Below are 23,351 nucleotides of genomic sequence, written 5' to 3' on the forward strand. Positions count from 1 at the left end.
TCACTTGCTCTGTGACCTGGGGCAAGTTATTAACATCTCTGAACCTCCATATCTTTCTCTGTAAAATGGGGATAAGAATACCTTCCTCCTAGGGTTGCTGAAAGGATTAAATAAGATAATTATCTATATGAAGTAGCAAAGAAAATACCAGATGCATGGTAGGATGTTGAATCTGATCAATGCAGGTGGCATTTAATGTAGTCTGGAGAACTGATCGTAGTTTGAATTCTAAATCACCCAGGTTTAGAAGAGTTCTGGGGATCTGGGTCCATTCTAACCCAAGTCTGGGGAGCAAGTGGGGCTCATGATCAAATCAGACAGTGGATAAAACTGCACCAGTTTTATACACATATCCATGGCTGTGTGTGCACACACACACATTATTATTGCTGCTCTGATTATTAAAGCCCCCCCCCCACACTCACACGTGATGTTGTTATTATTGCTGCTCTGATAATTAAAGTCCAGCCAGGACATACCCTACACTAAGGTCGATCAGTTTGACCTGTCATTCTACTGCAAACTTACCGCCCTTGTCCTGGCTGTCATAGAGTCATGAACACTTTGTTACCTAGATGGAAGATGGCCTTTGCCCTGGGTTTGATCCATTAGAGCCCAAGCCTTGTCACAAAGCCCAGAGTGACATGTGTGTCTCTGCCAGGCCCAACCCTCACTCCCATTGGTGGCACAGAAAGGGGACTACCAAAATGGCTCCTAGAACTCAGGTGACGTGCCAAGGACTGTGGCAGAGAGCCTCGGCCTTGATTTTGTGTGACTACAAGATAAGTAACCTGGGGAAAAGACAAGATGGTTTCATGGTGGGGCAGGGCATTTCCAGAGCCAAATCCAAGCATGTGTCACAGGGAGAAGTGTCATGGAAAGGAGGAGGGCTCTCAGGGAATGAAAAAGGTCTAAACCAGGTGTCCTGTGGAGTTTACCAATTCCCAAAGCTTCTTTTTTTAAGATGTGCATAACGTCTCAATTAAAAAACAAGCAGGTGCCCTTGAATCTCCTCTACTGCCTCCTGCTTCCCAGGCAGTGCAAACAAATCCAGTTTTCTTCTCTCCCTACAACTCTACTTTGCCCTGTTTTAACTTAGCCCTCATTGCCATTGATCTGTGCTTTCATTGCTCCCTTGCTGATTAAACGTGTTCCAAATCTTCCCGCTCCTCAGTGTGCAGTTTGAAGATTCATTTAAAGATCCATTTTCAGAAAATTGCAACCATAATGATTGCCCTGGGCCCATGGTAGGAGCTCCACTTCCACGTGCAATATCTCATTTATTGCTCAAAACCTGGAAGCTATAGAGACTGAACATTGTGATCCATTTACAGATCTGAAAACTACTGCACAGAGATGTTGAGAAGGTGGCTGTGGTCACGCACACAGAAGACACAAGATGTAGCCAGATTTAAGTCTGGGTCTTATTCCTGCATGGAGTTTCCTCCCTGAGGATTCAAGGAGATAATATATAATAAGACTTTTCACACTACACCATAATGTAGACAATTTAAAAATCATTCTCACTTCATTTTCCCAACATGAGTAGCTTCAAATGTTTCACAATGATATATTTATTCCTTTCAGATGAGTTCTTTTGGATGTACAACCCAAAGTGAAATAATTGAGTATCAAAACTTACAAACTATTTAGTAGGTCTCGTTGCGTGTACTGCCAGTTTATTTTCCAGGTGACAAAACCAAGTTACCAGGCTACCACGATATACCTACTTCTAAACATTCAACTACTTTTTTTGTGTTTGGATTTTTTACCATTTTTTCCTCTAGGAAGATTTGTACTTATTTTGGTAAGAATATGCCTTTTTCTGTGTAACAAGTTACTTAGGACATTCATTTGTTTGTCTCTTTGATATTAATTAACTACAATCTGGACAATGTTCTCATCCACTTTTTAAAAATGTGTTTTGGGCTGGGTGCAGTGACTCATGCCTATGATCCCAGCACTTCTGGAGGTCAAGGTGGGAGAATCGCTTGAGTCCAGAAGTTAGGGAGCAGCCTGGGGAACATGGTGAGACGGCATCTCTAGACAAAAATTTAAAAATTAGCCAGGCATGGTAGCACGTGCCTACCGTTCCAGCTCTCAGGGAACTGAGATGGCAGGATTGCCTGAGCCCAGAAGGTCAAGGCTGCAGTGAGCCCTTATCACAGTACTGAACTCCAGCCTTGACAATGGAGTGAGACCTTGTGAAAGAAAAATAGAGGGAGAGAGAGAAAGAGAAAGAAAGAAAGAGAGAAGGAATTATTAATGTTTAGAATAAATTATAAAGAAAATTATTAAAGAAATAATAAATTAGAATATGTTATAAATAAAAACATATTTTGGTGCTTCTTTTTTTCTATGCTTCGTATCATAAAATTTTTATTAATTATATAATAACGTATACTTTTTGTTCACTTGCACTCCTTTTGGCATGTAATTTATTATATATCACATATTATAGCTATATCATATTAAAGAGTATTTTACAAATTTACAGAAATATTCCTATTGTTGTCTTCCATTTGATCACTAATCATACATACCCTGGCCAAAAATACTCTTCAAACTTCTAGCTAGCTTGATACAATTTAACTGTACCAATTTTTAAAATATGAAATCATTAGAATTTATTATGTGCTTACATGGATCAATTTTATTTCTTCTCCATCATTATATCCAGCAATCTCAAATATATTATAATTTATTTCCCTTCTACTTTCGATGTCTTTTAATAGTTTGAAACTATTTCTAGAATTCTTATGTAGTTATAATTTTCTACTTTTAGTGTAGACCTCTATGGTTCTGATAGTTGTTTTCTGATGTGTTTTAAAATTACAAAAATATAAAACTCATTTTTTTTTTTTTTTGAGACAGGTCTCACTCTTTTGACCCAGGCTGTAGTGCAGTGGTGTGAACATGGCTCACTGCTGCCTCCACCTCTCCAGCTCAAGCCATCCTACCACCACAGCCTCCTCAGTAGTTGGGACTACAGGCACAAGCCACTGTGGCTGGCTAATTTTTTTGTTCTTTTGTAGTGTAGGGCAACCACCATGTTGCCTGGACTGGTCTAGAACTCCTGGACTCAAGCAATCTTCCTGCCTCAGCCTCCCAAAGTGCTGGGATTACAGGCATGAACCATTGCATCCACACAAAAAGCTTGTTCTTTAAAAAAAAGTTTCAATTTTAGTTCATTCCACATTCTCTCATGGAAATAAATTTATACAAGTTTTGTTGTGAACATACAATGACTCACTATAATTTTCTCTGCTAGTTTCTCCAATCCTCAAATAATCTCAACATCATAATATAGAAAAATGAATCATTATCCAAGGATGTTCATAGCAATATTATCTAAAATAGTGAAATAAGCAAAAATAAAAATGTCCACCAGTTAGCTAGATTATGGTACATTCATATGGTGAACAGGTGAGAAAACAGCTTACAGAGTAAGTTAGCATTAATCTCATTGTTAAAATATATGTATTTATATGTATAAGGCTATATAGAAAAAAGTCTGGAAAATTGTGGGAAAAATGCTAATAGTAATAATAATCATCTTGAGGGTTAGGTCATCTTAGGTAACTCTTCCTTCTTGTCTCTATATTCTGGTTTTCAATATTAAATTTAGAAATAAATATATATTCAAAAATATGAAGAATTTCTCAACCAGAAAATGGTGAAACCAAAATGGTTTGATTCTTAAGATTCAAAGGGATTACAGATGTGTAGACACAAGTGAGTTCCTGTAACACAAATTACAAGCAATGCAACAATAACCAAATCAAACCAACAAATAAGAAAATTCTATTAACCAGGCATGGCAACTCATGCCTATAATCCCAGCGGAGGCTGAGGTAAAAGGACCTCTCAAGCTCAGGAGGCTGCAGTGAGCCAGGAATGAACCATTGCACTCCAGCCTGGGCAACAGAGTGAAACTCTGACTCCAAGAAAAAAAAAAAGAAAGAAAAACTTATTAACCTTGATATCTTGAGAACACATCTTTAAGGCAATGAATTCCTTTAAAATATTTAATGAAATGCAGTGAGCTCTACATTGATAAGCTTTAAAGTATAGCCCATTTCACTTGATCATGTAGTAATTTGTGTTGGCATTTAAATATCACTTAGAGAAAAAATGCCCATGAAAGGTATAACAACTTTTGGAAATTGATAAGACAAACGGGGACCTCCCAGAGAAAGGTGCCCTAACAATTTTCGTAAGTTATCTAAACAGCTGAACAGCACGAAGTCTGTCTTGTTCAACTTTGATGCAGTCACCACCCAATGGACATTTAAGGTTCAATTCCAATTCTATGGTTAGTGGTAGATAGGGAAGTTTTAACTGAATGAGTGTCACTAAAATAAAATTCATAATATAGGGGTTTTATTGCTGCTTCTGATGATTTTTTAGAAACAAGGTCTATGCTGCCCAGGCTGGACTTGAACTCTTGGGCTCAAGCAGTCCTCTCGCCTCAGCTTCCCGAGTAGCTACAACTACAGGCATGCAGCTCCATGAGATAACATGTTTTAAAAGGGATTTAACATTAAGGAAAATATAGTTCTAAAGTATTTTGTGTAAAGACAGATTATGAATAAACGGATCCAATGACAGATCACACTAAATTCAATCCCAGGAATATAGTTTCACAATACGCATTTACTTATTATGCAAACAATGTCTCCCAGAAGCCACCAACACTATACTTTATGTGAAACTACTCGAGTTATAAGGGAAATAACCATATCAGGTAGACAGTGACAAAATATCAGTTGTGAAAATTGAGAGAAATTATTTGAGAAACTCCTGAAAAGAGCAAATTAAATCATTTGTCAAAGTTACTGGGCAATACAAAAATGATCCAAATCTGAAATTTATGAATTAAAATTGTGATCAGACCAAAAAGAAAGCTTCAAGATGGATGTAGACTTTCTTTAAGACCAAATGATGTTTTTATCAATTCCTGCTATAGAAGGTTATGTTGAATAGGTTAATGCTGTGAATCAGAAAATAATTTAAGGAGAAAACATACACATAACTAAGTTGATTTGACTTTTAGAAGTCAATAGGAGGAAATAAACCACAGACTAATGTCAAAGAGACAAGAATTTGAATAGTGTGAAAAAAACTGCAACAATGACGACAAAGGAAAAAACAGATAGAGGTCATACTTATGGCATCTTTTAAAAAAAATTACACATGACTTTTTACGGTATTTAATTTTTTCCCAAAACATCTGAAAAACATGCAAATTGTTGGAAAACCCTAAATGGCAAATTCAGACAGTTTTCAAGCATTACTCAGATGTTTGCCAAAAAAGATAAAGAAGCCCCTCTCCTCACGGGACTGTGCACACTGTTAGAGGTCTTCTACACTTCTGGTCCTCTATCTACCACATATGTTAGATGTCAATCAAGTGGTTACAAACAAGGTATCATCTAGAAGAGAAGAGATTATGGAGTTTCCATTAGATGATAAACCACCCAGATCTGGCTTCTTCAGATATCCTGCAGGAAGGAACAGGTTTATGATATTGGAGAGCTTTGGCTGCATGTTGCACTTGGAATCATAACCATATGTTCTGTGCTTTCGGTCTTGGTTCTGCTCATATGCTCTGGAATCTGCCTAATCTTCCTTGGACTGCTGCCTCTTAGTGAAATTACTTGATGTGTCTCTTCCTCTGGCTCCAGTCTCCAGCTGGTACAATCTATGTACAGCTCCTCACTCCCAGAGCACAGATGAGCCACCTCTCCTTGGCACTCTTCTTGGTGCCTTCCAGGTCAGGAGTCTGTGTCCGGCTCAGTTGGAACGTCATCTCCCCCCAGTGGGTGCAATGCAGGATCGAGTGAATCCAGATGCCAGGGTGGAAGCCCTGACCCCTTGTCACCCCTTGCCGTCACAGAGACAATTGCTAGGAGTTGCCGATCAGCCAAGACTCACACTAGGTTGACTGGAGCCCTGAGCTGGACTTCATATTTGCCATAACCATCTTAGTTTTTTGCCTATTCTAATCATCAGGAAAACATCACACAAACTCCAAGAAGCGCATTCTACAAAGTGTCTGATCTGTACTCCTGTACTCCTCAAAACTGTCAAGGTCATCAAAACAAAAGAAAGTCTGAGAAACTGTCACTGCCAAGAGACAAAATTAAATGTAACATGGGACGGAATCCTTGAACAGAAAAACATTAGGTGAAAATTAAAGAAATCTAAAGAAAGTATGGACTTCAGTTAATGACAATGTGTATTTGATTCATTCATTGTAACAGATGTACCACACTAACGTAAAAGTTTCTAATGGGGTAAACTAGGTATCAGGGTACATGGGAACTCCTAGTACCATCGTCTCAATTTTTCTGTAAATCCAAAACTTCTAAAAAATAAAAAGTCTAATTGTTTAAAAAAGTACATTTTAGTAAGATTTAGCAACAAACAAAATCATGAAAACCTAAACATTTCATAATCACTTTAGCTTCTGCATTGCTGGATTCTTTATTTTTCCTGATCACATTTCTTAAAATAGCTAACTTGATTTTACTTTTAATTTAAGGGTTAAAATTGCTTGGAGTTATGTGAGAAATCCTTTCATAAGCACATCATGAAGTAAACCAGAAAAAGCAGAAAAATTAATGGACAAGACACTGGTAACAGTTGGGTGTGCACATAACAAGTGTGGACATATCTATGATATTTATGGAAAACATTTAAAAATATCAGAAGTGAGATTCTGGTTTGAGAGAAAGCCAAAGAGACCTAGCAGTGCTCTCTTCTGAGTCCCTTTTGTCTCTCCAAAGTGGAGGTGAGATTAATTTTGATTCAGCCCTTTCTATGTCCTCAAGCCTCCTATTATAACATACATAGCCTTTAATTTTTTATATAGAGGGATCCCAGTAAACAACGAGAAAGGAGGAGAAAGAAGGAGATTTGAAACTCCACAGAAGGGCAAATACTCAAAAGAGCTGTTTTTTGCTTCAGAAACAGGACAATGGAAGAGAAGCAGTTAGACTGAGAACATTGCAGGGTAAAAGACTAAATATTTTTGGACCAAGTAGTCCTGAAATTGCATCCTAATGGACCCAAGATGGAGAATTTCATAGCTGAAGTTGGGGGTGTACATGCATGTCAAACTATTTCCCGGGACTTTAGGATGGGGGTTTCCACACCCACAGAGGCTCACAGATCTTCACACCTGGACCCAAAAGCCATCATGTGAAGCCAGATTTGGATGGACATAGCAGGTGGAAAGACACCTGCTAAGTTTAGATTTCATGGTTATCCTGGAGGTAGCAATACTCCTGACATGTAAGACTGATATTTTTAAAAGCATCTCCTTATGGAAAAGGGCTCTCCATGATAAAACTTTTCCAAAGCCCAAATAACTAGTTTCCAAATTCACCCTTGGAAGGTGGCTTGCTCTTAAAATGACTATGAGAGCTTATCGGACCTACTGCTCTCTTTCCTCTCTAATTATGTATCAACACATCCTGTTGAATCTTTCTTCATGAACTCTATCATATAAAAACATTCTTCCAATTTTCACTATCAGCATTCTCACTTAGACCCTTCATGTCTTGGTTCTTGTGACTTCCACTTCTACCTTCAGTCTTATCCAACAATAAGCAGTAAGTTGGCTGCCAAATGATGTTCAGCCTTGGTCCTGACCCAGATGCCTCAGTTTGTGTCACACTCTGTCATAGAACTTGTTGCAGGTCCTCCCTTGCCTTTTGCCCCCTAACTTGGTCATTTGTTATGTATAGGCTACTATGGGCTATTTTTTGTTCCCCTTGCCCTTTACATTTGCTTGTGGAAACATAATGCCTAATGTGATAGGATTAGTTGGGCCTTTGGCAGGTAATTAGATCACGAGGGAGGAGCCCTGATGAATGCAATTAGTGCTTTTATGCAGAGGCCCCACAGAGCCACCTGGCCCTTTTTCCTCCACGTGAGATTATAGCAAGAAGACAGCCCTCAACAGGCACTGAATCTGTCAGTTTCCTGCTCTTGGACTTCCCAGCCTCCAGAACTGCAAGAAATAATTTTCTGTTGTTTATAAGCCACCCAGGGTATGGTATTTTGTTATAGCAACCTGCACGGACTAAGACATTGCTGCATTTCACTCATTAGACCTACCTGATGCTATGAACTGACTCTCCAGCCCTGGCCTTTGCCTCTCTTTGTGACTGTGCTTTCCTTCTAGCTGCCCTGCCCTCCATTGCTGTGAGTAAATATCCCTCTTGGTCTGGCCTAACTTTTTGGACCTATTCTTGAACACAGTCCTCCATGAGCCCTACTCCTTCTGGGTTTCCTCAAGGTTGTAAAGCAGCCATTATGTAATTTCCCTGCCTGGCCCAGAGCCCCTTTACTGATTTCCAGCTCTATCACTTCTTTTTCCAATTGACAATCCGGTTATTTTTTTAAAACACCCTTAAATCATGTTACTTTTATATTCAAAACTTGTATTGGCTTCCTAGAAACCACAGAACAGTTCTCATTCTTAGCTTGGAAGTTAAAGCCCTCTGCTAAGCCAGCTTGATTTACCTTTCAGCCACATTTTCTACTCTTAGATAACAGAACTTCCGTTCTCAGGAATAGGTCTATTTGTGATTTCCTGAACACAGCTTGGTCATTCTGGCTTTTTACCTTTTCTCACTCAGCTCTTCCTACTGGAATCATCTCTCCATGCCCTCAGCTATCCACATACTGCCGGTTCTCCAAGTAGCATAAATTCCATGGGCACTGGCCGCCTTCCTTGATGCCTCTTCCCTAAAATCCTGTAACTATGAGATCCTGTGGCACTTTGCGTGGGTGGTGAAGACTTGCACCTATGTTTTCTAGATGTATAGACTTAAGTCTGATGTTTTAGACTTCACTGTCAACCCCACATGGAAGGGGCCATAGCTTATACACCTTTGATTTCCTGATAAGATCCAGCTAAGAGAAAGTAATATAGATTTTAAGTTGGACAGTTTAGAATCAGTTCAAATTCTGCCTCCAATAGAACCTTGAAAAAGCTAAGCCCGACCTCTCTAAATCTCATAAATTGTGGGATTATAATTCTTACTAATGTTTGCAAGGATGAAAAGAGATGATGTACAATACTTGAACTTAGAGTGGATATTCATTACATATTTGTTGAATGAGTAACAGAAATTTAAAAAATGTTTGTTGATTTGTAAACTGGTGTGAATATCCTTAAACTCCTCCAGTGTCAGTACTCAATGAAATGACATGTTCCAAACTTTACAGTCACTTTTATGTTCTGTGCTAAAGACTTTTTTAAGTGAGACCTGCCATGACCTGTCTTCTTATAGGCCCCACTACAGAAAAAGCCAAAGCAGTCCAAATGTTTAAAAGACCAGAACTCCATTCACAAATGTATTTGTAAAATATCCTTTGAAATCTACATCAAAGAACTATGGGTTATTGTAATTACAGTTCTGGTGAGCTCTCCATATTCTGAGAATTGATTAAGCTAATGTTAACCAATGCATTTCAATTAGTGCTGAAATCCAAGTTATCAACTAAATCTAAATAAATGACTGAACTGGACACTTACTTAAAACACTGCTTTATATGTCAAACGAGCTACATGCACTGAGCATATCCTCAAGTAGGTTATTTCACTGTTTCTTCCTCCATAAATATAAACAATCCAAAGATAGCTAATTAAAATACGTATATTACTGTGAACTGAAAGAGTACTTCAGTTGGAAATGACCTGAAATCATAATTCTGAGAAGTCTACATCAAAAAGCTGGCACATGCAAAGGTTGTTCACTCTCTGCTCAGGCACAATTAAATTCAAAATTCATTCAGCTGCTACTCTGTCTAAACACCATGCACTGGAAGGCAGATTCCTAAGTCTAAGAATGACCACTAAACTCATCATGCTCCCAGGTAAATGGAAATCACAGGACTTCAGTGTGGCTATGCCAGCCTGGCTCAAGGCCTCATTTTATATGTGATATTCTGATGATTCAATTAAGGGAACTCGGGAAACTTGATCAGAAGACAGTCTCCCACCCAATCATCAAGAGTGGACCCAGGGAAGGATTCTGCTTCCTTTAAGGGAGAGCAAAGCAAAGGGCATTTTGGGAAGAGTCAGATTAATGCCTTTCTAGAGACTTACTGTCATTATTATTAGTAGAGGACTCAATTCACTGCGATATATGACTTCCGTGCTCACCATTACATTCAAACAGATTAAATGAATTACTACATGTAAGGTGTTTAAAACAGTGCCTAATCAGTATTGGGGGTTGTTATGATGATTATTGACAAGATATTCAGTGTTTATCCTCTTTCCCCTGCACACTCAGTTATCTGCTCAGCCACAGCTACAGATGCAACCTCACCTGCTACCCTCCCTAGTAATGGCAAATAGCACTAGGTTGACCCAAGTGAAACCAACTCACAGGATGAACCCATCAGGTTTTCTTAGGAATTTAAGCTGTATAAAAACAGACAACCTGTCAGTTACATGGGTGACCATTTAACTGGAGATTCATGCAGAATCTGTACTGGATTTGGCAAACCAAGGCATTAGAAGCAGAAACTACAAGCAGTCAATAATCTCTAGAACACCGTCTCTCTTCCATTTCTTCCCATTGACCACTCTTTTCTGGAAAACTCTCTCTTTCTTCAGCTTCCAAGGTAACATTCTCTCTCAGAACTTTTCTGTCTTCTCATTGCTCTTCCATAGACTCCTTTCTATATTCCTCTCTTCCTCCATCTCTCTTTAGGGTTGGAGGTCTATAGCTCTGCCGTCAGCAATCTGCTGCTTTCCCTCACTGCACCCCTCAGTGATTCACACCTGCTTCCAAGGATTTGCCTACGATCTCCATACGCTGTGGGCTCCCAAATCTCCATCTTCAGATATCCAAATGCCTAGTAGGTATGATACCCCCAGAGCCACTGAAACTCAGCAGGATCGAGATGGAATTCCTGTTCTTGCCATCACCCCTTCCTCCTCTTCCCATAGTCCTCATCACCACTGGAAATGACCCACACTTCTCTCCATTTTCTAAGCTAGAAGCCATCCTATTGCTTGTTTCTTTCATTACAAAAAAAAAATTAATCTATCAAATCTTGTAAATTTTAGCTAAATACAATTCCACCACAATTAGTTAGCTTATTGCTCCCAGAAACCTTCCTGACAGCTTTGAACTGGACTCCTTGTCTCTCTTCCATCAGGCCACTCTCTTCTTTGCCAGTAGAGTAACATTCACTTTTATTTTATTTTTTTTTTAGAGACAGGGTCTCGCTTACTCTGTCATCCAGGCTGTGGTGCAGTGGCATGTTCATGGCTCACTGTAGCCTGGAATTCCTAAATTCAAGCAATTTTCCCACCTCAGCATTCCAAGTAGCTGCGACTACAGGTATGCACCACTGGACTCGGCTAATTTTTAAAATTCTGCTTGCTTGGAAAGTTTGCTCTCCTTGGGTGCTTACTTACTTATTAAGGTGTGGCCTAAACATTGCTGTGAGGCTTTGGCTTTTTACAAAGAAGGCTCTGGCTAATCTTGCCACCTACAGACAGACTGAGCAACTTCCTCCTCTGGCCCAACAGTATCCTGTTTCTCCTGCTATCTCATTTCCCAAACTCACCTAATTGTAAGACTCTCATGGGGCACTTGTTAAAAATACACATTCCCAGGACCATCCCCAAGTAATTATCATTCAAGTATTTGGGGCTAAGTCTCAAGAAACTGCAGGGATTTATGTTGTTGCCTTTCTTAAGTGTTTCAAGTGATTTTAATGCTTAAGCTAATCTAGGTTAACACTAATCAATATAAAAGACAGTTTAAGTTAAGCATGGATTTTTGCTGACATGTCAGGCTGCTTCACCAGATAGGAAGACCAGAGAGGCTGCTCTACTCATGTTTATCTTTGAATCCATGTACCTGGAATACTGTAGGGGTTCAAAATTTACCAAATGAATATTTCTCAAACTAATGATAGTTCATAAATGTCATCTGTTATTCAAATGTTTGCTAGGGTCAAAGGTAGTGGGCCAGATGCTGAGATAGTCTTAGAAGAACATGTGTGCCAAAGTGGTGGATAGGTCATAAGAATGGGAAATGTTTAAAAATGATCTTGGCTGAGTTACAGATTTGGGGGCAGCCATACTTGTTAGTACTGTAAGATGAGTTCTACAGAATTAATACAATTCACTGTGTAGAAAGATAGAAGCTCTTGCCCCTCATGCCACCTCTCTCAATTGGCTGTATGTTCTCTTGAACAAGCAGAATGGTACGAAAGTTAAGAGCACGAGCACAGGGTCATGATGCGTGGTGCATGCTGATTCCACCAGTGGCCAGCTGCTGTGTACCCTTGAGTAAATCACTTAGCCTCTCTGTTCCTTCACTTATAAAATGATTGTAATAACAGCTGCTGCCTTACTGAACTGTTAGGAGGATTAAATGAGGAAAAGCACATAAAATCACAGAGCCTGGCTATTAGTTAAGCTCTGAATAAATATTAGAAAAAGAAAAATAGTTGTTTTTAATGAGAATTAAAATGGGTCTTTTCATCTCATCTCTTACCACTCTACTTTCACATTCTGCACACCTGTCAATCTGACCCCTGAAATTTCCCTAGATATTCCTGTTGTCTCTGGCTTCTGGACTGTTAGTCTTCTTTTTAATTATTTAGTTATTGTATAAGTCACATCCACATGGCTCAAAAACTGAAAAGATATATACACAAGCAGGTATGCAGAGGTCATGCTGCTGTTTCCACCTCTACCCCATCTCTCCAGTCTCCCTCCTCCTTGCCTCTAAAAACAGGTAGCCATTTCTACCAGTTCCTTTCATGCCCTGACAGTTTTCCAATGCAAATGGAATAAATTTGAAAATAGGCAGCTATGGCTGGGTGTGGTGGCTCACACCTGTAATCCAAGCACTTTGGAGGCCAAGGCGGGCGAATCACCTGAGGTTGGGAGTTCAAGACCAGCCTGACCAACATCGTGAAACCCTGTCTTTAAAAAATAATAATAATAATAAAAAAGAAAGAAAATAGGCAGCTGTTTGTTTAATCCTCCTTTCTACACTATTACACACCTTGCTTTTTCATATCTGTCTTGGCAAATCTTTCTACATCAGTACAGAGAGTTTTCTCATTAATTTTACCCTTGCATAATGTTCCAGTGTATGAATATATAATATATTTAACTGCTCTTTTTTGATGAATATTTGGATGATTTCCAGTCTTTTACTATTACAAACACTGCAATAATTAATAACCTTATACTTAATTTCTTGTATGTGAAAATATATCCGTGGGACTAATTCCTAGAAGTGGATTACTAGGTCAATTAGTATGGGGATTTGTAATATTGATAGATATAACTAAATTGTCCATCATAGAAAACTACACCAAATCTATACTCCTACCAGTGATAGATGACAGTGTCAGTTCCTAACAGCATTGCCACAGAGTATATCAAGACTTTTGGATTTCTACCAATCTGATGAATAAACAATGATATTTCAATGTGATTTTAGTTTAAATTTCTATTATAAGCTATATTGTCCACCTTACACCTTTTATTATGTCTAGAACTGTTTGTATTTCTTTCTTTTTCTTTTTTGGACTTTGATTCTTACTCTTTACCCCTTGTTCTATTTCATTATTGATTTTTTTTTATGATTTACAGGAGCCTTGAATATAGTAGGTAATCTAACCATACTTTTTTTTTTTTTTTTTTGAGATGGGGTTTTGTTCTTTTTGCCCAGGCTGGAGTGCAATGGCATGATCTCAGCTCACTGCAACCTCCACCTCCTGGGTTCAAGAGATTCTTCTGCCCCAGCCTCCCAAGTAGCTGGGATTACAGGCATGTGCCACCATGCCTGGCTAATGTTTTGTATTTAGTAGAGACGGGGTTTCACTATGTTAAACTGGTCTTGAACTCCTTACTCCAGGTGATCCACCCATCTCGGCCTCCCACACTGCTGGGATTATAGGTGTGAGCCACTGTGCCCAGCCTCTAGTTCTTTACCCATTAACTTTGTGAATAATGCTGTTTCTGACTTATTTATGGTGTTGCTTTCCATACACTTATTTTTTAAATGTAGTCAAATTTATCCATCTTTTCTTTCAGTTGGGACTCCAATTATTCTGGTTATACCACTGGTTAGAGACAACTAGTAGAATTGAATGTGAGTACCACTTCAAGTAATTAAGAAAAGCAGAGACTTATTTTGGCCAGTTTTACAAAGATGTCTGAATAAGAAAGACTGGTTTTTGTTTCTTAGAAATTTCCATAGTTCTTCAGGGTATTCCTCTGAAGAAGAAAGAAAATATATAATCTCAGTTACAAATGGTATATTTAAGGTTTTACCATCCTGAGATTTGATGAATTTATGATTATATTTAATTTACAGGAGTGTTTTATCATTATCTTTTGAAAAATAACAAAACAAACTCTAACGATAAAGTTCCATGCCTAATTGTTTTCCACAGTATTGCATATAGTCCTATATGCCTAATTTTTAACTAGAAGAATATCATATATTAATTAGGTTTTTATTTAGTGTTAAAGTATTACAATGAATTATAAATTTCTTAGAAGGACTACAATAATTTTTACTTTATAGTAAGATTCCAGTTATACCTGACTAGTCGGTACACATCCCTGACATAAATCAGTATTAAATACACAGGAATTAAAGGATTAGAACATTAAAGTGTATGTGAAAGAAAATAGGTGACATTGTCCAATAGCACAGTTTAAATCAGATAATTGAAAAAGTTACATCAAATTCATATAAAACTATTAATTTCCACTTAATCATCTTTTTTTATTCTCTCGATTTTTCTTTTTAAAAATTTTTTAAATTTTTAATTGATACATAATTATACATATTTATGGAGTACAAGGTGATATTGCAATACATGTGTACATTGTGTCATGATCAAATCTAGGTAATCAGCAATCCATCACCTCAAACATTTATCATTTCTTCATGGTGAGAACATTCAATATCTTCTCTTCTCGCTATTTAGAAATACACAATACAGGACTCTGATCCAAGATGGCCTGATTAGGAGCAGCTCAGGACTTCAGCTCCCAGTGAAAGCGCGAAGGGTGAGTGGACTCCGCATTTCCAGACGGATTTTTATTGCCCACAGACCAGGAGATTCCCAGGGGGAGGAGCCCCATGGGTTGCCAGCGCAGCTGTTTTGGCCAGCGCCTCGGGTCTCTGCACAAAATACATGGGTCTGGGCGCCATTTTAGCTGGCGATTGGAGCTCCTGGGAGACAGAGTCGCCCATTCAACTGATAAAAAAGGGGACTGAAAGAGGGAGGCAGGCCAGGAGATTCCCGGGCAAAAAAGCACCATGAATCTCAGTGTGGCTGTTTCAGCCACGCAGTGGGTCGCTGCACAGGAAATCACACAGATCCTGGCACCTTTTCAACAGACGACTGGAACACCTGAGAGACAGAGTTGAACATTCAACTGAAAAAAAAAGGGCTCTGAGGCAGGGATCCAGGTGATCAGGCTCGGCTGGTCCCACCCCCACAAAAAAACAGCAGTCTGAAACGCTCTGGACTGAGAGTTTCACAGCAAGCACAGCTGAACCCGGGATGGTCCAGCTCTGTGGGGGAGGGGCGTCTGCCATTACTGAGGCAGTCCACCACTAAAGAGGTGGTCCGCCATTGCTGAGGCAGCTTGCCGTTGCTGAGGCAGCCTGCAATTACAGAAAGAGTCCACCATTACAGAGGTGGGCCACCATTGCCAAGGCAGTTCTAACTATACACATATAAACAGGACTGCAGGGAAGTTCACACAGCAGCTGGGTGGAGCCCACCGCAGCTCAGCAAGGCCTCTGCAGGCAAACGGTGACCAGGCTGCCTCCTTGCTGGGCAGGGCAGCCCTGAAAAAAGGCAGCAACAAGACAGAGACTTATAAATAAAGCCCTAACTCCCCAGGACAGAGCACCTGGGAAAAAAAGGGGGGGTTTATGAGTTCTGCTGTAGCAGACTTAAACGTACCTGCCCAGCAGCTCTGAATGAACAACGGAGCTCACAGCTCAGCACTTGAGCTCCTATAAAGGACAGACTGTCTCCTCAAGCAGCTCCCTGACCCCCATATATCCAAAGAGTCACCTCATAAAGGAGAGCTTAGACTGACATCTGGCGGGTATCCTCCTGGGACAAAGATAGCAGAAGAAGAAACTGGCAGCAACCCTTACTGTTCTGCAGCTGCTGCAGGTGATCCCCAGGCAAATAGGCCCTGGAGTGGACCTAAGCAGTCCTACAGCAGAGAAGCCTGACTGTTAGAAGGAAAACTAAGAAACAGAAAGAAATAACTTCATTATCAACAAACTGGACATCCACTAAGAGACCCAATCTGAAAGTTAACAACTACAAAGATGACAGGTGGATGAATCCACAAAGATGGGAAGAAACCAGCGCAAAAAGGATGAAAACACCCAAAACCAGAATGCCTCTCCTCCTCTAAGAGATCACAACTCCTCACCAGCAAGGGAACAAAGCTGGATGGAGAATGAGTCTGATGAATGGACAGAAACAGGCTTCAGAAGGTGGGTAATAAGAAACATCTCTGAGCTAAAAGAACAGGTTCTAACCCAAGGCAAAGAAACTAAGAACTTGAAAAAAGATTTGACGAAATGCTAATGAGAATAAACAGCTTAGAGAGGAATATAAGTGAAGTGATGGAGCTGAAAAACACAACACGAGAACTTCACGAAGCATACCCAAGTTTGAACAGCTGAATTGACCAAGCAGAAGAAAGGATATCAGAGGTCGAAGAACAACTCAATGAAATAAAACAAGAAGGCAAGATTAGAGAAAAAAGGGTAAAAAGGAATGAACAAAGTCTCCAAGAAAAATGGGACTATGTGGAAAGCTCTAATCTATGTTTGACAGGTGTAACTGAATGTGACGGAGAGAATGAATCCAAGCTGGAAAATACTCTTCAGGATATCATCCAGGAAAACTTCCCCAACCTAGCAAGGCAGGCCAATATTGAAGTCCAGGAAATACAAAGAACACCACAAAGATATTCCTCAAGAAGAGCAACCCCAAGACACATAATCATCAGATTCACCAGGGTTGAAATGAAGGAGAAAATGCTATGGGCAGCCAGAGAGAAAGGTCATGTTACCCACAAATGGAAGCCCATCAGACTCACAGCAGATCTCTCAGCAGAAACCCTACAAGCCAGAAGAGAGTGGGGGCCAATATTCAACATCCTTAAAGACAAGAACTTTCAACCCAGAATTTCATATCCAGCCAAACTAAGCTTCATAAGTGAAGGAGTAATAAAATTCTTTACGAACAAGCAATTACTCAGAGATTTCATCACCACCAGGCCTGCTTTACAAGTGCTCCTGAAAGAAGCACTAAACATAGAAAGCAACAACCAGTACCAGCCACTCCAAAAACATACCAAATGGTAAACAGCATTGACACAATGAAGAAACTGCATCAACTAACAGGCAAAACAGCCAGCTAGCATCAAAATGGCAGGATCAAATTCACACATAACAATATTAGCCCTAAATGTAAATAGGCTAAACATCCAAATCAAAAGACACAGACTGGCAAATTGGATAAAAAGCCAAAACCCATTGGTGTGCTGTATCCGGGAAACCCATCTCACATGCAAGGACACACAAAGGCTCAAAATAAAGGGATGGAGAAAGATTTACCAAGAAAATGGAGAGAAGAAAAAAGCAAGAGTTGCAATTCTTGTCTCTGATAAAATAGGCTTTAAACCAACAAAGATTAAAAGACACAAAGAGGGACATTACATAATGGTAAAAGGATCAATGCAACAAGAAGAGCTAATGAGCCTAAATATATATGCACCCAATACAGGAGCACCCAGATACATAAAGCAAGTTCTTAATGACTTACAGACTTAGGCTCCCACACAATAATAGTGGGAGACTTTACACCCCATTGTCAATATTAGACAGATCAATGAGACAGAAAATTAACAAGGATATCCAGGACTTAAACTCAGACCTGGACCAGGCAAACCTAATAGACATTTACAGAACTCTCCACCCCAAATCCACAGAATATACATTCTTCTCAGCACCATATCACACCTACTCTAAAATTGACCACATAATCGGAAGTAAATCACTCCTCAGCAAATGCAAAAGAATGGAAATCATAACAAACAGTTTCTCAGACCACAGTGCAATTAAGTTAGAACTCAGAATTCAGAAACTAACTCAGAACCGCGCAGCTTCATGGAAACTGAACAATGGGCTCTTGAATGTTGACTGGATAAACAGTGAAATGAAGGCAGAAATAAAGATGTTCCTAGAAACTAATGAGAATGAAGACACAACGTACCAGAATCTCTGGGAGACATTTAAAGCAGTGTCCACAGGAAAATATATAGCAATAAATGGCCACATGAGAAGAAGGAAAGATCTAAAATCGACAACCTATCATCAAAATTGAAAGAGCTAGAGGAGCCAGATCAAAAAAACGCAAAAGCAAGCAGAAGACAAGAAATAACTAAGATCAGAGCCGAACTGAAGGAGATAGAGACACAAAAAACCCTTCAAAAAATCAATAAATCCAGGAGCTGGTTTTTTGAACAGATCAACAAAATAGACCACTAGCCAGATTAATAAAAAAGAAAAGAGAGACTAATCAAATAGATGCAATAAAAAACGATAAAGGGGATATCACCACAGATTCCACAGAATTACAAACCATCATCAGAGATTATTACAAACAACTCTATGCACATAAACTAGTAAACCTGGAAGAAATGGATAAATTCCTGGACACTTGCATCCTCCCAAGCCTAAACCAGGAAGAAGTCAAAACCCTGAATAGACCAATAATAAGGACAGAAGTTGAGGCAGCAATTAAGAGCCTACCACCCCAAAAAAGCCAAGGTCCAGATGGGTTCACAGCCGAATTCTACCAGACATATAAAAAGGAGCTGGTACCATTCCTTCTGAAACTATTCCAAACAATCCAAAAAGAGGGAATACTTCCCAAATCATCTTATGAGACCAACATCATCCTGATACCAAAACCTGGCAAAGACTCAGCAAGAAAAGAAAACTTCAGGCCAATATCCATGATGAACATAGATGCAAACATCTTTAATAAAATACTGGCAAACCGATTGCAACAGCACATCAAAAAGCTTATGCACCATGATCAAGTAGGCTTCATCCCGGGGATGCAAGGCTGGTTCAATATATGCAAGTCTATAAACGTAATTCACCACATAAACAGAACCAAAGACAAAAACCACATGATTATCTCAATTGATGCAGAGAAGGCCTCTTACAAAACTTAACAGCTCTTTATGCTAAAAACTCTCCATAAACTAGGTATTGATGGAACATATCTCAAAATAATAAAAGCTATTTACGACAAACCAACAGCCAATATCATACTGAATGGGCAAAAACTGGAAGCATTCCCTTTGAAATCTGGCACTAGACAATGATGCCCTCTCTCACCACTCCTATTCAATATAGTATTGGGAGTTCTGGCCAGGGCAATCAAGCAAGAAAAAGAAATAAAGGCTATTCAAGTAGGAAAGGAGGAAGTCAAATTGTCTCTATTTGCAGACGATATGATTGTATATTTAGAAGACCCCATTGTCTCAGCCCCAAAACTCCTGAAACTGATAAGCAACTTTGGCAAAGTCTCAGGATACAAAATCAATGTGCAAAAATCACAAGCATTCCTATACACCAATAACAGACTTAAAGAGAGCCAAATCAAGAACGAACTGCCATTCACAATTGCTACAAAGAGAATAAAATACCTAGGAATACAACTAACAAGGAATGTAAATGTAGTTATTCTCTTCAAGGAGAACTACAAACCACTGCTCAATGAAATAAGAGAGGACACAAACAGATAGAGAAACATTCCAGGCTCATGGTTAGAAACAATCAATATCATGAAAATGGCCATACTACCCAAAGTAATTTACAGATTCCACGCTATCCCTAGCAGGCTACCAATGACCTTCATGACAGAACTGGAAAAAACCACCTTAAACTTCATATGGAACCAAAAGAGAGCCCACATAGTCAAGTCAATTCTAAGCAAAAAGAACAAAGCAGGAGGCATCACACTACCAGACTTCAAACTATACTACAAGGCTACAGTAATCAAAACAGCATGGTACTGGTACCAAAACAGAGATATAGACCAATGAAACAGAACAGAGGTCTCGGAAGCAACACCACACATCTACAACCATCTGATCTTTGACAAACCTGACAAAAACAAGCAATGGGGAAAGGATTCCCTGTTTAATAAATAGTGTTGGGAAAACTGGCAAGCCATGTACAGAAAGCAGAAACTGGACCCCTTCCTGACACCTTACACGAAAATTAACTCCAGATGGATTAAAGACTTAAACATAAGACTTAACACCATAAAAACCCTAGAAGAAAATCCAGGCAAAACCAGTCAGGACATAGGCATAGGTAAGGACTTCATGATCAAAACAACAAAAGCATTGGCAACAAAAGCCAAAATACACAAATGACACCTAATCAAACTCCACAGCTTCTGCACAGTAAAAGAAACAGTCATTAGAGTGAATTGGCAACCAACAGAATGGGAAAAAATTTTGCAATCTACCCATCTGACAAAGGGCTGATATCCAGAATCTACAAAGAACTAAAACAGATTTACAAGAAAAAAACAAGCCCATTCAAAAGTGGGCAAAGGATATGAACAGACAGTTTACAAAAGAAGACATACATGAGGCCAACGAACATATGAAAAAATGCTCATCATTGGTCATTAGAGAAATGCAAATCAAAACTACATTGAGATACCATCTCATGCCAGTCGGAATGGCAATCATTAAAAAATCTGGAGACAACGGATGCTGGAGAGGATGTGGAGAAATAGGAACACTTTTACACTGTTGGTGGGAGTGTAAATTAGTTCAACCATTGTGGAAGACAGTGTGGCGATTCCACAAGGACCTAGAAATAGAAATTCCATTTGACCCAGCAATCCCATCACTGGGTATATATCCAAAGGATTATAAATCGTTCTACTATAAGGACACATGCAAACAAATGTTTATTGCAGCACTGTTTACAATAGTAAAAACCTGGAACCAACCCAAATGCCCATCGATGATAGACTGAACAGGGAAAATGTGGCTCATATACACCATGGAATACTATGCAGCCATAAAAAAGATGAGTTCCTGTCCTTTGTAGGGACATGGATGAACCTGGAAACCATCATTCTCAGCAAACTGACAAAAACAGAAAATCAAACACCGCATGTTCTCACTCATAGGTGGGTGTTGAACAATGAGAACACATGGACACAGGAAGTGGAGCATCACACACTGGGGTCTGTCGGGGGAAAAAGGGGATGGATGGTGGGAGGTGGGGAGTTGGGGAGAGATAGCATGGGGAGAAATGCCAGATATAGGTGATGGGGAGGAAGGCAGCAAATCACACTGCCATGTGTGTACCTATGCAACAATCTTGCATGTTCTTCACATGTACCCCAAAACCTAAAATACAATAAAAAAATATATAATACATTAATGTTAACTATAAACACTCCATTGTGCAATGGAACACCAGGACTTATTCCTCCTATGTAACCATATTCATCCTCCCCTCCCTTCTACCCTCACCAGCCTCTGGTAACTACTATTCTACTCTCTATTTCTGTGCGATTATCTTCTTTAGAATCGACATAAGTGAGAAAACACACTGTTTGTCTTTCTTGATCACTTTTTGAAATGGAAGTAACCTTTTGTATATTTAGAATTTGAATCCTTCAACCAAGTGGGCTAGTCTATTAAGCAAATTAACCAGTTAAAATCCAAAATAAGAGAGTATTAGTCACAACCACTTTTAATATATATGAGCCTGTATTACCAGCTAGGTTATAAGCATCATCAGTTCATCATATTCCATACTTATTTTATAATTTTGATCAATTTTTTTCAAAAGGTATTTATTGGGCACCAACTATATGCCAAGCACTGTACTTGCGGCTGTGGGCATAGTGGTGAAAGAGACACACACGAGGCCTGCAGCTCCTAAAGTCACCTCTGACTCTAGCCATCATGCCTAAAGTACTCAGCAAATACAAACAATAAGCTGAAATTGTGCTGAAAATATATTGCAAGCCTAGTTTAAATGGCCAGATTTTAAAAATAAAAATATAGAATGCCCCATGCAATATTTGAGACATACTTAAATCAAAAAAATTACTTCTTGTTTGTCTGAAGTTCAAATTTAGCTGGACATCCTGTATTTCATCTAGCATCCTACTAAGGATTTATTTCTCAGAAAATAAGCCCTAACCTTGCATTTATTACTTGCATAGGCCATGTGAACCCTGAAGATGTTTCTCACTGTGTCTCATGCTATTTTATACTTCATTAATAAAAATTCTGTCTTTAGAAATTCTTTTCAAAGGATTGCCCCTCTTCTCTGATGTTAATCAGAGGGATGGTTTAAAAGCCTTGGTTTCAAATTGTTAATTGCTAAAAACAATTAAATCATGGGACAACAGTAAGTGTCATCTCAAGAGTCTACAGTTTGACAATCAGTTCTGAAATGATAGGTATAGCAATTTTTCACAGTTCAGTTTTCCCATCAAGACCAAAGAACATTCACATTTCACACATAACCTTGACATTACTTATGAGCTGGTTCATTGGCTTGGAGGTGGCTGAATGGGATATAGAATCCCAGGAGTGGGTGTGTGGACTGCGTGTGAGGCAAGTATATGAAGACTTTGGAGGGGGAAGAGAAGGTGATTCCAGAATCCAGAATGACAGGATTCAGATTTTCCTAAATAGCTGCACCTTCCCCCTCTATTAACCAATGGGTAAAAGGGCCTTTTTTTTCTTTTTCTGCCACTCTCCTCCTGGCCGGCACTACCCACAGATTCCACAGTAGAAAGGAGTGTCTAGAAAAAAAAAGGACAAAGTTCGATAGGGGACAGCCTGCACACTTAACTTTTGTAAAATGCTTCTAGGTAAAGAATTGTTTTAATCTATTTTGTACATACATATGCAACTACTTTATTGCTGAAAAAAAACAAAAACAACAATAACAAAAACCCACCACCTTCCATATAGATTCAAAGGCTGCTACAATCACTTCTTATTTTCCAGGCCAGGAAACAAGGTGCATGATTAGTTTTCTTAGGCTAGGGAACATCTGAACTCAGAGAAGCAGCCGGAGACCTCCTTCCTACTCTCTCTTGTCATCACACCGAAGACCAATAACACATTGGCAGATCCAATAAACTTTGCACTGCTCTAAGATGGTCCAGGCAAGATGTGGAAACAGAACATCTCCCTGACTGACAGCAGAATTTGGGAGTAGATG

At 39.2% G+C, this 23,351-nt stretch overlaps 1 protein-coding gene across 2 annotated transcripts in view; it reads right to left on the reverse strand.

Moving 5' to 3' along the window:
- Positions 1 to 23,351, reverse strand: part of PAPSS2 (3'-phosphoadenosine 5'-phosphosulfate synthase 2) — a 91,099-nt gene that overhangs the window by 41,113 nt on the left and 26,635 nt on the right. The gene's annotated exons all lie outside the window — the stretch shown is intronic.

The sequence above is a fragment of the Sapajus apella genome, unplaced genomic scaffold (assembly GCF_009761245.1).
Source record: "Sapajus apella isolate SASKATOON/1434 unplaced genomic scaffold, GSC_monkey_1.0 scaffold58, whole genome shotgun sequence".
In the NCBI taxonomy this organism is placed as follows: domain Eukaryota; kingdom Metazoa; phylum Chordata; class Mammalia; order Primates; family Cebidae; genus Sapajus; species Sapajus apella.